The sequence below is a fragment of the Mizuhopecten yessoensis genome, unplaced genomic scaffold (genome assembly GCF_002113885.1).
Source record: "Mizuhopecten yessoensis strain PY_sf001 unplaced genomic scaffold, ASM211388v2 scaffold5229, whole genome shotgun sequence".
Taxonomy (NCBI): domain Eukaryota; kingdom Metazoa; phylum Mollusca; class Bivalvia; order Pectinida; family Pectinidae; genus Mizuhopecten; species Mizuhopecten yessoensis.
Window position 1 is genome coordinate 914,844 of NW_018405944.1, and position 17,507 is coordinate 932,350.

The following is a 17,507-nucleotide window of genomic DNA, read 5'->3' on the forward strand; positions in this document are numbered from 1 at the left end:
GAACATGTGTTGTAGTGTTATATAATGAAAATATGTGTTTATATAAGCTTGTTCAATGGAGCCTACGTAAAAATTTCATCCAAAATCTTACCGTTTATCCCAGAAATTTGTGTATCAATCAATATATTTCTTATTCACTTGATATCTTAATTCCTATTCTGTCAAAGAAAGAAGAAAAATTGAAGGTGAATAATTCACCTTCAATTTTTCTTCTTTCTTTTCACCTCAGATTTATCTTCCTTCTTCCAACACAAATCTTTCTTCTTTCTTCCATTTCTGTTCAGGTCTTTACTGTTCACCATAAATCTTTTTATCACATCTTTGATACCCAGGTAGTTTTATTGTTCGTTTTAATGATTTCACCTCAGATCTTTTAAATTTCAACTCAAACATGATGAACACTAAAAAGACAATGACTATGCAGATATACATGAACCACAACATGTCTATCACACTGGATAGTCTGATATGTGTCCACAATTTGAACTTTCTTAACCAGTCTTGAGTAGCAAGGAGGTTTAAAGGTCTTTGATTCATTTTGAGTATTAGCTGGTATCACCTGCTTTCATCAAACTTTGTTTTTAGGGATGACACAATATGTCTGAAGTCACTTTTATCACAATATATTGCAGTACAGAATGTATGTATTGCGGTACATATCCCGATAATTTGTCATAGGAAAACGGTATTCAATTAAAAAAGAAATTGTTTTCAGAATGATATCTTACGGGATCATATACATATATGGGTCACACAAATCTCCAATTTTTAGGTCACCTGAGACAAAGTCTCAAGTGACCTATTGCGATCGCCTTTAATTGTTGTGCGTTGTCCGTCATCCGTCGTGCCTCCGTAAACAATTTACATTTTCGACATCTTCTCAAAAACTACTGTACCAATTGTAATGAATTTTTGCAGGAATCTTCCATGGCCAAAGGTTAACCAAAATTGTGAATTATATGGCCCCCAGCCCCAGGGGCCTGAGGGGCGGGGGCCAAAAAGGATCAAATTGACTAAAATTTCAAATATCTTCTTCTCAAGATCCAGATATGGTAAAATCAAATACTCTTCATAGATGGAAGGGACTGAAGGTGCTTTACCAAAATTGTGAATTTTATGACCCTGGGGTCTCATGTTTCCCCCTGGGGAGGGGGTAAACTTTACTATAGCATGGTTCGCACAGGTCTTGAAAAAACCTTCAATTTGATGTCTGTCTTGAAAAAACCTTGAAAATGACTGTCAGCCTTGAAAAACCCTTGAAAATCAATGAGAGTCCTTGAAAAGCCCTTGAAAAGCAGTGAAGATAGGTGGGTATCCGTTTCTGTCATGTTAATTCATTATTTAGTAAACATTCATCGCAAACAATAATTATTTTTAACACAATTTGATCGTCAATTTGGCCAGATCGTAATTTTTTAATAATTACAGAAAATATATACCGATGAAGTTACCGGTTTTACCTTTTCAATTTGTGTCATTACTGCGTTTGAATTGAGTATGTCTCATAATGAAAGCGCCAAAGTGACAGATGGTTATGCGCATTAAGAGTATTGTTAACAGGAGGGGAACACAAAAAATGGCTTGATGATCCCAGATTTTTTCTTGGGTGAGGGAGTTCAAGAGTGATAGGACCTCTGCTTTGTGCTCGCTGTGTAACAGAATTATCGATCTGGGCAAGAGGGGGGAATATGCCCTTACATCACATATGAAAAGTCAAAAACATGTGAAAATGTGAATTTCATGACCCTGGGGAGGGGGTAAACTTTATTATAGTTTATATAGGGAAATCACATTTTGGACCAACATTTGTTTAATTTCCATTGGAAGCAATTCAATATTGAATAGCAGTTTGAATGTTAGGGGGGGGGGGGCAAAATTTATTATGGTTTATATTGGCAAATGATACTTTGGATATTGCATGTTGATAACTTGATAGGAATTATAACCCTGAGTTGACTGTTTGATACTTTGAAAATTTTGAGTCGGCCCTACCCCCAAGGGCAGTAGGGCGGGCCCAATTTAAAGGCGTTAGTGTGCTAAAATTTCTTCATTTTCCTTGTTTAGAATCCGAGGTGCTAGTTTCAAATACTTTTCAGTCTTAAATCTGTATGCTAGATATTGAATAAGGTGGTTTTATTGTTTTTTGTCACTTTGAATAATATTTCTGTTCATTTTTTAAAAACAAAAATCACCTCTCTGTATAAATATATCAGAACTCAGATGACCGTTAAGCCCCATGGGCCTCTTGTTATTAAATCAATCAGTAATTACGAATTTCAACTGATTCCCACCCTGGTATTAGCCTGTTTATGGTTATTTTCATACATGGAAATGTTAGAATTTGTAGTATTTGCGAAGCTTGAACATCCAGCAGATACATATATACATGTTAGGCTTTTGAAAAATATTGTGATTCAGCGATATTTCATCTTTGTAATTTGATACATTACAATATTCCAGTATATTGTGATATACAGGTTTTCCAATATATGTGACAGCCCCACTATACAATTATCAAAAGAAAATAATTGAACCATATTTAGATTAATTAGTTGAATTGCCTCCCTTGGCTCATTGACCTACCATCATATATTACAAACTAAGGTCAACTATGTATCAGAATTATAAATATATATTATTGAACCATTTACAAAGCTCTTCTATTTGCCACCTCATTGACATGGCCAAGGTTTCACAAGTACATGAGATTACTGTGACCTATATTTTGAGAAACTTGGTGTACAGCTCTGAAGATGAAGAAATCATTACCAGTAGGGGACTGGATTGCCTTGCACAGAAACAGAAACTCATTTTCAAAGAAACTAATTTGTTTATATTTTTTTTTAAATTTATCAAAGTATAAAATCTCACTGAAACTTGGTAACAACTACACATTATATCATTAAAAGTGTAAGAATAGATACTAAATATTAAAAGGGAAAACAAAAATGATAACTAGAAAATTATAATTATTGAGTACGATTTTCTCTTTCACATGTAACTTTTTGGTTTTGGATTAAAAAAAAAATTTAAAAAAATGAAAAGTTCATGAAAAAGTTAATTAAAAAAAAATATTGATTAATTGAAAATATTGATTATTTATGATAGACCATGATTTTCAGTATCACTCGATAACATTGTATCTACCTGTATATTGTGATCTAGTTAAAAGATACAAGAAATCAAATGTGACATCAAAATAGGAAAACCTGTTGAGAAGCTAATCTTGTTGGGGGTGTCGTCACTGTAACAACATGGCTTTACGACACACCAGTTTTAACTCATCAGGTAAGTATATACGGGGAAATAACGCCTTATTATAAAAGCATCTGAGAGTTTAGATAATGCCTTGTATCAGATCAATACACTCTGTAAAACTAGCACAGGAATCACGACTCGCGGCGGTTATTGTAAAATCGTGTTTTAGGCCTTTTAAAGATTATTGTCTTACTTAAGAAACAGCAGGAATCAACGTATTGTCTGTTTTTTATTTCACTCACAGTTTGACTTAAATTAGAAAGTGAGACGTAATGGGACATTTTAAAATGAACGCGACGTATGTGATTTATTGATGAACATTTTCAGAATTGTAGGAAAAAAATCGTGAAGAATATCAAAATTGACATTCCTTATTTGGCCATGCTAGATTGATATTAATGATTTTCTAATCCCCTTAATCTTGACTGTACTGGACCTGAGATCAACGAATGGAGACTTATAAGTCTGAGGAAAGAAAACGAAATAAGCTATAGACATACTAAATTCAAACACCTGACTTATTCCTCAATCTGACAGTAAAACATCATTTATACAAACCCTGGACTTATTCCTTGAAATTTCTACATTAAAGTATGAAATCGAACTTATATTTCTCTTATTTTATTTGCTACAAATTCTGTGCTTCATATTTCCTGTTTTGTTTTTCATCAATCATAATAAATTTTCACCAAAAAAAAAGGACGTTACTGCTGTAGTCAATATATTTTTGCTAAATATCTTGATGTTTTTTTTGTCAAAATCTTAACTTTTATATTAAACAATTTTATTTTCATTAAGAAAAGATTGGAAACAATATCCAGAGTCTTGTAAATAGAACATAGAATTTACTGCCTAAAGGGTTCAGAAATTTGAAAACAAGTTAGCATGGAAATGTAGCCAGTATTCAAACCAGAGAAAAACCTTAACCTCTTGGGCAAGAAATTGTAGACAACACAATAATAAATATATTGGACAAAATTTCTTGGGGTGGGGGTAGTGTTTAAACAATGACAAAGAGACGCAGAAGACAAAAAAAGAAACCTGGAGTTGAAACTGTGGACAACTGGCAAGTTAGAATGACAAGGGATTAGGGGTACCACCTATAAATTGTGTGTTTACTCAGACTACTTAGGGTATTGCTGATGATTTCCTTGTGCTGTCAGCTCGTTAACCACTATGTAGAGATTCCCCGCCTGCCAAGTAATGATTTTCTCACTAAGCCCCTGTTTCTTGTTACAATCTCGCTGTCGTTAAAAGCCAGCGTTGTTCCAGCCAGACTCTTCAGACTCATCGCCATCTTGCTTCAGCCGTGGTGCTCCCGTCTCCGTACGTGGCGCTCATGTCATCGTCTGTGACTCTAACACCGGCGGCACCCCAAACACATCAATATATCTATCGGTTTATAGGTTTGAAGAAATTTTGGGAGATTCTTGAAACATCCATTTATAACTCTTTTTTTCAGAGATTGGGATTCTGAGATATTATATTGAAATATTCAATGACTGGAAAGCGTTGAAGGAATTTTGCAGGATTCTTAAAACATTCATTAAGAAATGATTTTTTTAGGGAAATGGGATTGTGAGAAATTATATCAAAGTATTCAAATATTGGAAAGATTTTTTTTTTTTGATAAATGAATCTTGACTCAACATATTGTTTTGTTTCATGTTTCTACTGTTTGGATGTAAGTTTGCACTGGAGAAGGTTTTGCAAAAAACAAAGTTCATATAAAACATCTGATGAAAAAAACATATAAGGAAAAATGGGAGATGCTTCGTTTTGAGAATATTACCAGTATGGCAGACTGTGCAGTAACCATGTAATGAAGTTTTCCCAATCCTAGGGATCAAACATTGTCAATTACCTGGTAACACTATAGACTGCATGGCCAATCAGGGATGGTGTTATACCAGAGATCTGAATTTTCACAGGAGAGAAATCTTTATAAGACCTTGTTTTGTCCTATATTTGGACTTTGTTCATATTGAGAAATAAAGATTGTGGTTTAACAGCTAGAAATGTCTGTAGAACATTTTGTTTTGTTTTACTGAATTGTGACATGCTTTTTATACGCCCGTTACATTTGACGGAAGTATTATGGTATGGGGTTGTCCGTCCGTCTCTTTGAAACTTGGTATACATTATAATCATGATATGAAATTGTGTCTCCCTTAAAAGAATTTTGATTCGACAATTGTAAGAAAGTATATAACACTATATGGCATTCGACAGGCGTATAATGTTCCGCCCCGCGGTACTCTTGTTTTCTAGCTTCTGCAAAAGAAGTTCACAAATTTAAACAAACTATAGGGAATATATAATCAGAGGACTCTGATACAGGCGATAAAAAGTGCTTGAAAAAAGGTACTCTATTAAACTTATTTTCAATTGTCTTGAAAAGTTCTTGAAAATACTACTCTGGCCAAATGCCTGTAAGAACTCTTAAGCATTCAAAAAAAGTTTAATATAGTATATAGTTTTACTTTTACATCAAATTTATATTCCGTAAATCCATTACAGGGAATTTCTTTTGAAGCTTCAAGTCAATGTTAACCCTTTCACCCCTATGTAACTTTAGTAAAATCTACTATGCATTGATATGGATAAGTCCATTATGGTTTACAGTGTCAGAAGGGTTAAGACCATAATCTATTACAAATTAAACCTAAGAGTAATAAGTACCTCAGCAAATACATAGTCCTTATACAGGGCTGACCCAATGAATTTTTTCAGATACTCTGGGGTGTATACCAAGTACACGTACCTAGTTTTTGAGAGTTGTCCTGGGAAGGTTTCTGTGAATCTCTGAATTGTTCAATAACAATAACCCTGTGGCAGATACCAGTTATTAGAACCCCTAGTTCATGAAAGGTGCCACAGGATGGTCCTATGAATCTCTTGTTCAGTAACAGTAATCCTGCTTCAGATACCAAGAACTTCTTGGCAATGACAATAATGTAGAAATTATAATTTGATTTTTGTAATTCAAATTTAAGCAATGTTTTTATTTAAGAATGAAATTTTGAGTTGGCGAGAAATCAATTTAAGCAAAAGGATAAGGATACTTGTCTTTTAAATGTGTTTCTTTTTAGGAAAACATTACGAGTGATATTTTATAAATAACTTTCCCGTATAATTTCTGACGTAGAGAGTCGCGTTTCCATGCTCAACTCGGGTTATTTTTATGAGCGTGACATTTGGCAGTGCATCGATCGTATATGTAAGTACAACATTGTGATTTTTCTACGCGTCAACAAAACAAACAATTACCGCAGAGCTCCGATTTTTTTGTTGTTGGCTGTCTGGGGCCGTTCATCAAGTGACTGATGAATAACCAATGATTTCATATGATGTCACATGATTGATACCACATGAATTTACACAAATGCTCGGGATTATCACCTCAGCAACAGGTGTCACTAATGACACTTTAAATGTGACACATATGCCGAGCTACACCATTATCCTAGCGGAACATTTTGATAGTGAATTTGTGTACAATGGCTCCTGTCATGTGGAAGTGGATGGGAAATACTGAGTATTGATCAGACATTTGATTAAGTAGGATCGTAGCATATCGCTCCGTTACATTTATGTATGTAAATCTCGTAAATGTAACACATTCTCCTTTTCTGTCGGTAATTGGCAGATTGCCAGAACCAATCAACATTTGATCTCCCATAGTTTAATTAATAGTTTGATATGTGTACTACTGAGTTTCAATTCACACGGGCATGATGTGTGAAAAGTGATCAGATAAAAAATTCACAACTTTTATTAGCAAAGTTTATCAAGTTGTGTTGATAACATTTGGATGGTGGAAGGGGCAGATAACTCCAATATCATCTTTTTGTGATCAAGTAAAATTAAATCTTTGTTAAGCAGGTGTTTTCAAAAGTACCGTGTACAGTAAAACAATAATTCAACAATACCATGCAGGCCACAAACAGTTTTGTTATTGAAGTAAGAGGATACTTGAAAAGTACTGGGAAATAGGTGTATTATGGAGAAAAGTGCTGGATTTTTTGCTTAGAATTCTTTTTAATTTGCTTGAATAAATTGACAGCAGACATTAAACTGATTACATATATTTTCTATGAACGTAAAATTGGATTTTTTTCCATTGTGACAACTGAAGCTGATCGTGATGTGGAAAATTTCACGTTGGCAATATATATAGCTCTGACATCTGAATGTTCTGTTTATATATAATGTATAAATAAATATTCCTGCATAGATATGTTCACGTTAACTTACTCAATGCAGTTAATGCGACCTTTTTTTAACAACGCAAAAGTTTCCACTTTCACGGGGATTCAGAACTATTTGAAATTGTAATCAAAAGTTGCAAAATCTGATATAAACACCTTGATTCATTTTCATTAAATGTAAGAAAGACTTCGTAGTGTTTGTTTTAAAGTGTAAATATTATTTAAATTTTTATTTATTTATCAGATCAGAATCAATATGTCATCGGTGAATGGTTTTATTTTTATATAAAACAAGTTTTGATTTCATTTCTTCATTACTCATATATTTTCATTGTTGGATATTTTGTGTAATTAGATAGGAATTTTAAACAACATGTGGTGTAAGGGTTAAGGAATTCAGATGTTTTTAACCAATCCCTGTTAGGTATCGGGCATGGAATTTGAAGAATTTAAAAAAGGGATATTATCAATGGTCAGCATTTATAACGGGTCAGGCCAGTTGTAACTGACCAGTGTAATTAGGGTTTATTTATACAGGATGGTTCGGACTGTCAAGTGCCCCATACAATACATAAACGCTAATGTAATAGATCTGTGCAAACTCTCCCCCTTTTAAAATTGCAAAGAAACTGAAGTATCCAGCCATACATTGGTGTAGAACAAGGTTTCATCAGGAGCAATTGTGTGAAAATTTATCCAAATATTAGCGTCCCTTGGCTCATTAAAAATATTGGATACTTGTGGGTCGATTGTTGACTATCCTGAATCTTACTTTAGAATTCCTGTGGACAGAGTTTTCACAATGTGTTCTGACCATCGTCCAGTTTTGAATGGTCATTTCAGGTGTGCGTCCACTCCAACCTTAACGGTCAATACAGCTGGGGATGTTTTCACAAATTGAATAATTTAATGAACCGTTTCCATTTCATGGCTCCACACATAGAGAGAGGAAACCTTTATTGGCGAACAACACTAAGTGGTGTAGGAGAAAATGAGATTGGGGGTTAGGCAAACACGGCTCCACAGTTGAAAAATTCTGACCCAGTCGAGTTGTGTAATGCATGTTTGTGGTGCGGTGTGGCCCCACTTTGCTGCCTCTTCACATCGAGTCTACATATCACTCGGGGTAGGGCCAGTTTTGGTAACTAATTAGATCGGTCATTGTTGTAGGCAAACAAACCGGCTTGTTTATGTCAACATGAAATGTCTCTTAGTTGAGGAAATATTGACACTGGTATGTTTGTGTATAATGAAAGCATAGCTAACAATACAGTGCTTTCCTGTATTGTCCAGTTTACTCAGCCCGAGTTCCTTTCCTTTTTCAGCAGAGTGTGCGATGTCCTCCCTCCCTCACCCCACACTATGAAAACCTTGTCCCTTATATCATAATTCAATATCCCTTAGGTCATTTTGATAAAAAAAAAAAATCTCAATATTTCAATTGGCCGGCAATAAGTGTTTTAATTCCGCCCTGCCGTGGATTACCTAACAAAGCCGTCACGGAGCTCATGTGTTAATGAAAATTAAAAGTTTTAATTTATTTATGCCTGGTAAACAGGTGTTCTATAGATTTACCTATGTAAGAGTTAATGATCTACCTAACAGGAGGGTTCCGGCCAGGAAGACCACAATTACTCAGGGTGTTTATAAGGGGTGGGCAATGTGTTGTGTACACACTGATCACCAGATAATTGATAAAGGGTAAAGGGGAGGTGTTAGACAATCAATGATAGATATTGATATGCACACACGATGAAATTTGCATGATTATTTATTAAACTGATATACAAAAGGAAGTCAGATATGTTTATAGATATATATGTATATAATAGTAGATAATAAATAAATAAGTCCTTGCGAAGGAAAATAAAGAATAAAAACATTTTTTTCGGATCGTCCGCTGTAATATATGTATATATTCTTCCGTTTTAATTTACCTCAAATTAATTAATTGATTAAGAATATCAATAGATTCTATTCAGCTTCATTTATCTTATCAAGTAATCAATGCTATGAAATTAAAGGAGGTGTTGAAAATTATTCAAAAGAGTTTTTTTGGCAAATATAGTAAAACAAACATAAAAATGTATATAATTTGTAATTACATTCACTCTGTTCCTCATAATTCCATGTGTCAGAGGGAAATAGGGTCTGTAGTGAAATGTCTCGTCTGTAGTAGCATGTTGCTTTCCTTAGTAAAAGATTTATGGTTTTTTTGGGATTTGTCTCCACTTTTTAAAGTTTCTGACATGTTTTAATTTTCTATTTAAATGATACTGAAGTTTTCACCATTTCGGAGGGCAAGTATTTTGTTGGTAGTTTGAAGTGTAAACATAAGGAGGTACGATGTTAAATATTCTGTAAAATAGATGCTTCATGTACACCGTGTACTTTATGCAATATGATGCTGTATAAAATTCTGATGTTAATGAAATGTTCTTTCAATACAGTATTAGGTATTGAATTAATTAGGTCTTTTACATATGAAGCACTCTCTATATATTTTATATACAAAATACTTTATATAGTTATGTCAGATATTTTATATATGAAATAATCTTTGAAATATTAAATATTTCATTTATGTAATACTCATGTAACATTGAATAATTCATACACATTTTTTTTTTATTGTGGTAGATATTTTGTATACAAAAGAGTATCAACATCGCGCAATTTGTAAACAGTATTTTCTTTTAAGTAGATAATTCTATTACCTGGTCAGTAAATATTTGTATACAATTCACTGATTTGTCAGAGAAAACAGTTTAGTAGCTAGTTAATCAGTTTGTAGGTTTACCACACGATGGCTGTAATAAAAAAATAACATAAGTGAATAAGTATACCGTAATTACAGGTAACTTAAGGAACCTGCAGGGGTTGAAGACATTTTAATGATCTGTGTATTGAATGAATTACCCTATTATGTACTGAGCTGATTTTGACTTGTAATCTTGGATAGCGTGTACTTACAATTTAGATTTATTATGTACACTGTGTGGTTTTTTTGTCTCTAATCTTCATCATAGTTGACATAACCCTACAAAAACCACAATATGATGAGCTTAAGGTGTGATTTTAACGCCCTAACCCGATCAGGCCCATCATCGAAGTCCTACACAAGCTAAGTGTATGTACAAAACAGATATACCGAGTTAAACTGTTTGACAACCTTTCAGTAGTCCCGGTCTTAATCACCTCACGAGTCGTAAGAAATTACTGGTAAATCATTTAGGTAATATGTGCACTGTAGTTTGTCTAGTGGCCTAATGCCTAATGGCACAAGGGTACACTGAAAAGGTGTATGTTTGCATTTGAAATTTAATTGAAGCGGTATGTGTTAGAACACTCTGGAACAGAGAGGATTATAGCTATACAGCGAAACATCCAACATTCCTTAGATTTGAGTCGACTAGGCCCCGTGTTGTCAAAACCCCGCCAGAAACCGGCGCTTGTTATCAGCAATCAGTAACAACACCACAATACAAAAAAAAATACTTCTAGGCCAGGATTACCCAAAGAGGATTTACACTGGTAATCCCATATGTGTTTTAAAACAACTTGCCATTTTGATTATGCCTTGTGAAGAGTTGTTGTTTTCTGAACTAAAGTGTTGAAGGTTTCTACCCTCTATGTTTACCCTGGCTGGATATGGCAGCTATACACTGTCTTTAACATCAGAGTCAACCCGACAAAACAGCCACTGGCTAATATAGATTGACAGTCAAGGCTGTTCTTTCCTTTTCTTTGCTAAATTGAAAAAAGATGTGTCTAGTTACTTTAAGTTGTATCTAGTTTGATTTCTTTGCTGTATCTAGTTTGATTTCCTTGCTGTATCTAGTTTGATTTCTTTGCTGTACCTAGTTTGATTTCTTTGCTGTATCTAGTGTGATTTCTTTGCTGTATCTAGTTTGATTTCCTTGCTGTATCTAGTTTGATTTCCTTGCTGTATCTAGTTTGATTTCCTTGCCTTATCTAGTTTGATGTCCTTGCCCTATCTAGTTTGACTCCTTGCTGTATCTAGTTTAATTTCTTATTATGTCCTGCTTGTTCAATTCAGTTTTGTCTCCTCAAGGGGATGAAAGACAAAGGAGTTTGAGGGATGAATACACATGCAGGATCGGGAGGGGAAAGGTTGGGGCTGGAGACCCCTTGGGGGATAGGAGGGGAAAGGTTGGGGCTGGAGACCCATTGAGCGATATGGAAGTGAAAGTTTGGTGGGTGGAGACAGTTTTGGAAAGTTTAAGATGGAATGTCAGAAAAATGCTTGAGGTAAATAAAGCATCAAGTTTAAGGACAGGGATTCAAACGAAATCAGTTTGATTAGTGAATGAAAATAAACATTTAAAAAGATCATATTTATTTATGTTAGCCATTGACTTTGAACATAAAAACATTTAATTACCAAGATAATAAAGATGGAACCTTGAGGGTCTTGAAAGAAAAATAATTCCTGATCCGATTTGAACCCTTAACTGTTTGTTAAGAGGTCGGATGTGAGAAGCACTCGACCACCACTTCCGAGGAATCTTGATTCAGAAGTTCCTCATTGCCTGTATCATTATCTGTCACCAGGTTTTGTTTTGTATCAGACAAGTAGGATTTTTAGCGTTAGACATCCTATTGTACATCCTTCCCATTACGTCTGAACCGCAACAGATATACCTCAAGGACAGACGATAAATACGTTAAATTTATTTCAACAAATTTATTGGACAAAAAATTGAACAATTGGATGAGACAACAGGCTTATAGCCTATATAAGTCTTCTCCTATCCGGTATAGATGGACAAAAAGCATAAATTTAATACATACCTCAATAATACCTCAACACTTATATACACTTACAAAATACGTTAAATCATATAGTATAGAATTATTCTGGACGATAATAAAGCCATACTTTATCAATAATGTCATACTTTTTGTGGCCACCAATATTTGGGGAAAATCTTAATCAGAATATTGATTATTTTACCCTTTGGTGACTAATTCATAATTTATGTATATTAGATGACATACTAAATTATAAACAAAGTCCAGGGCTGCAGAACAATTTTGACAAGTTTTTGTTGGTCAACAAATATAACAAAAATATAGTTCAATCTGGTCTGAAAATATTCAAAAAAAAAAAAAAATCAATAATATAAATCTAACCTTACATTTACAAGACTGAAAAAATCAAAATCAGTACAGGTTTTTTCCCTAAAGATACAGTACTGGATTTTTCTGCAAATAGAACAAGGATAACTTCACACACATAATTTCTACAGAAAGTACTACTGAGAAAGGATTGTTGTTTGCGTGAAGTAATATAATGACAAGAATGACTACATAAGATGTATGTATTATATAATAAACAATATTGTAAATATGATGTAATGTTGAAGTCTTGTCATAATTCTTTCTAACCGTTGTCCATAGCTATATGTGACCCTGTCGACTTAAATGGGGTTTAGGAACCCCAAGGCACCTGTCACCTTTAAAATATTACTAATGGACAAGACACGACCAAACATGTCTAAAAATTCCATATATTTCAATGTTAAATATTTCAAATAATCAAGAAAAAAAAATATGTTTGAACTCTAAAAGCAAGTCAAATGTTATTCTGGTCGTAAATGTGTATGCTCGCGAGTTAGTTGTATAGAAATTGATGTTATTTTGAAAATGTTCAAAAACAATATTGACCCCGATAAGATCATTAGGGATCCGGGAGGACGGATAATGATTAAAGAAAATAGTGTTTATGTGTAGTAGTATTGTATTGGCACCTGCGTAAATCTTGGTGTAATCTCTAGCTAGAATACAGACATTCCAGGGCCGTGGTCTTTGGACTCATTGAGTAACTTCGCCTGGTTTCGGGGAGATTACGACCACAGCCGCGGGGACCACTACTAATGAGTCCATGTCATTATGGAATTCATATTTTGTCATAAAAGATTAAATCTTGTATTATTTCATCGCTGGCGCAAGGCCCATATTCAAGGACCAACGGGGTCTCTTAATGCTCCAGAACGTCTGAGAGTTCTGGAGATTATTAAACACCTTGAGGTTTATATCAGAGACAAGTACCGTTCTCAGACCAGAAAGGTTCGGGTTGTTTTGTTCTTTTGGTCTGATATCCAGTTTTGTTTTGTTGGAAGCAGTACTGGTCATACCCACAAATTTAATGTCTCTTCAAAATATTGTTTCCATCATGAGTTGTAATTCATACATGTATGTGTATATTTTGAAATCTTATTTTAAGAAGAACATAATTTTATATCCGTGCAGATGAAAAATAAATTCAATTATTGAAATGTTTTAGTTAAACTTAAATTTTCTGTGTGGAATTTTATTGTTTGAATTCACAAAAATTACCTTGACGTTTTTTTTAATAGTTAGAATGAAATAAAATATTATGAAGTAAAATATTTTTAGATTGAATCATTTTTTTTTATACATTGCCGTTGTTTTGTCTAATTAAATGACTCATATATTACCAGCATTTCTTCATTAGTAAGCTGGAAAGCCCCGATATAATTACTAAAGTTGGATTTGCCTGTAACTTAAAAAATGGAAGTTTTTAATTTGACTAAATCCTTAATTAAGTTATAGGTAATAAGTGATTTGGACTTGGTAACAGAAAAAAAAAATACTGATACCATTTTTCTTTCTAATTTGAAATTCATAAACGATGAAAATCCTTTTTAGACTGATAAAAAAACTTTTTTAAACAAGAAAAGAACTTTTATTTCAAATTGTAGGAAATCAAAAACAACAAAATTTCATGTTACTGAAAAAAGTCTTTCAATCATTTTTTTTTATTATATAAAAGTGAAATACCAACAGAATTCATTACTAATTAGTATAAAAAAGGAACTTAAACATATGTTGTTCCGTAAAAAACAAATGCTTTGAAAGGTTTTTTTCAACACAGAGTACAGGTAGAAAATTTCAACCTTTGATTGATCACGATGAACGACAGCATTACAAATCTGTCGTATCGATTTTCTCATCACACATATGCTAGAACTTGTGGGGTTTGTAGTTTTTGTCACTTTCACCGTTACACAAATAATGAGACTTTGATAAATCACCCGGCCAGTTGCTGATTCGTCTCGCGTTTTTGTTGTTATTTGATTAAAGACTGTAGAGTATAACTAGTAATTACGACAAAAAAAGGATGTGATTTGTTGTAACGTTACATCGTTTACCGAGATGATAACATCATGACAAGCGTCCCCCTAAAAGCCTGTGTAATGAGGATCCAAATGCACTCAGTTTTGTCTTCAGATTAAAAGTTAAATCTGTGAAATTGTATCGAAGATATTAATTCCAGTTCGTAACTTTTCAAACCATTAGTACAACAATTTGTTCGATATGTAATTAACCTGCTTAGAATTTATTGTGTTGCTGTTTTGAATTGAAGACAGAGTCTGTAAATTTTTAAATCTGCTGTCTTGAATTTCCATTCAAATTATGAACACTGTGTCTTAACTTAATTCCTGCAAAAAAATATGGCCAAATTTACACTGGATACAGGCCCATTTGTATGTTTGTACAGTTGGCCATGAGGTACATAAGAATCTCACTTTGTAATCGTACAATGACGAAAGAGTAATAGTCCTACTGTCTGCAAAAGCATGCAAAGCTTTGAACCAAGGGGTAAGACATTAAATTTGACAAGAAGTCATTTCTAAGTGATAACTGAGATGAATTAGAGGAAGGATTGATGCAGCAAAAAGTATATACAACAGTTACGAGACTTTAAGATAATAACATGTCTGAGTTGTAAGACTGAATTGTAAGACAATAACAAGTTTGAGTTTAAGACATTGACCGTTCTGACTTTAAGACAATAACAAGTTTGAGTTGTAAGACTTAATTGTAAGACAAGAACAAGTCTGAGTAGTAAGACATTGACAGTTCTGACTTTAAGACAATAACAAGTCTGAGTTGTAAGACTGAATTGTAAGACAATAACAAGTTTGAGTTTAAGACATTGACCGTTCTGACTTTAAGACAATAACAAGTCTGAGTTGTAAGACTGAATTGTAAGACAATAGCAAGTTTGAGTTTAAGACATTGACCGTTCTGACTTTAAGACAATAACAAGTCTGAGTTGTAAGAATGAATTGTAAGACACTAACAAGTTTGAGTTTAAGACATTGACCGTTCTGACTTTAAGACAATAACAAGTCTGAGTTTTAAGACTGAATTGTAAGACAATAACAAGTCTGAGTAGTAAGACATTTACAGTTCTTACTTTAAGACAATAACAAGTCTGAGTAGTAAGACATTTACAGTTCTTACTTTAAGACAATAACAAGTCTGAGTAGTAAGACATTGACAGTTCTGACTTTAAGACAATAACAAGTCTGAGTAGTAAGACATTGACGGTTCTGACTTTAAGTCAATAACAAGTCTAAATAGTAACACATTGACAGTTTCCACTTTAAGACAGTAACAAGTCTGAGTTGTAAGACTGAATTGTAAGATAATAACAAGTCTGAGTAGTAAGACATTGACAGTTCTGACTTTAAGACAATAACAAGTCTGAGGAGTAAGACATCGACAGTTCTAACTTAAAGTCAATAGTAAGACATTGACAGTTCTGACCTTAAGTCAATAACAAGTCTAAATAGTAATACATTGACAGTTCTGACTTTAATACAATAACAAGTCTGAGTTGTAAGACTGACTTGTAAGACAATACCAAGTCTGAGTAGTAAGACTGAATCGTCAGACAATAACAAGTCTGAGTAGTAGGACATTGACAGTTCTGACTTTAATACAATAACAAGTCTGAGTTGTAAGACTGAATTGTAAGATAATAACAAGTCTGAGTAGTAAGACTTAATTGTAAGACAATAACAAGTCTGAATAGTAGGACATTGACAGTTCTGACTTTAATACAATAACAAGTCTGAGTTGTAAGACTGAATTGTAAGACAATAGTTTAAGACATTGACCGTTCTGACCTTAAGTCAATAACAAGTCTAAATAGTATTACTTTGACAGTTCTGACTTTAAGATAGTAACAAGTCTGAGTAGTGAGACTGAATTGTAAGACAATATGACTTTAAGACAATAACAAGTCTCAGTAGTAAGACATTGACGGTTCTGACTTTAAGTCAATAACAAGTCTAAATAGTATTACTTTGACAGTTCTGACTTTAAGATAGTAACAAGTCTGAGTAGTAAGCCTGAATTGTAAGACAATAACAAGTCTGTGTAGTAAGACTGAATTGTAAGACAATAACTAGTCTGAGTAGTAAGACATTGAGAGTTCTTACTTTAAGACAATAACAACAGTAACAAGTCTGAGTTGTAAGACTGACTTGTAAGACAATACCAAGTCTGAGTAGTAAGACTGAATTTTAAGACAATAACAAGTCTGAGTAGTAACACATTGACAGTTCTGACTTTAATACAATAACAAGTCTGAGTTGTAAGACTGAATTGTAAGCCAATAACAAGTCTGAGTAGTAAGACTGAATTTTAAGACAATAACAAGTCTGAGAAGTAAGACTTTGAAAGTTCTGACTTTACGACAATAACAAGTCTGAGTTGTAAGACTGACTTGTAAGACAATACCAAGTCTGAGTAGTAAGACTGAATTGTAAGACAATAACTAGTCTGAGTAGTAAGACATTGAGAGTTCTTACTTTAAGACAATAACAAGTCTGAGGAGTAAGACATCGACAGTTCTAACTTAAAGTCAATAGTAAGACATTGACCGTTCTGACTTTAAGACAATAACAAGTCTGAGAAGTAAGACATTGATAGTTCTGACTTTAAGACAATAGCAAAGCTGAGTAGTAAGACTGAATTGTAGGACAATAATAAGTCTGAGTAGTAAGACATTGAGAGTTCTTACTTTAAGACAATAACAACAGTAACAAGTCTGAGTTGTAAGACTGAATTGTAAGATAATAACAAGTCTGAGTAGTAACACATTGACAGTTCTGACTTTAATACAATAACAAGTCTGAGTTGTAAGACTGAATTGTAAGACAATAATAAGTCTGAGTAGTAAGACATTGAGAGTTC

At 33.5% G+C, this 17,507-nt stretch overlaps 1 protein-coding gene across 9 annotated transcripts in view; it reads left to right on the forward strand.

Annotated features, from left to right (window-relative positions):
- The window catches only part of LOC110450431 (EH domain-binding protein 1-like), a 92,334-nt gene that overhangs the window by 44,313 nt on the left and 30,514 nt on the right, over window positions 1–17,507 (forward strand). The gene's annotated exons all lie outside the window — the stretch shown is intronic.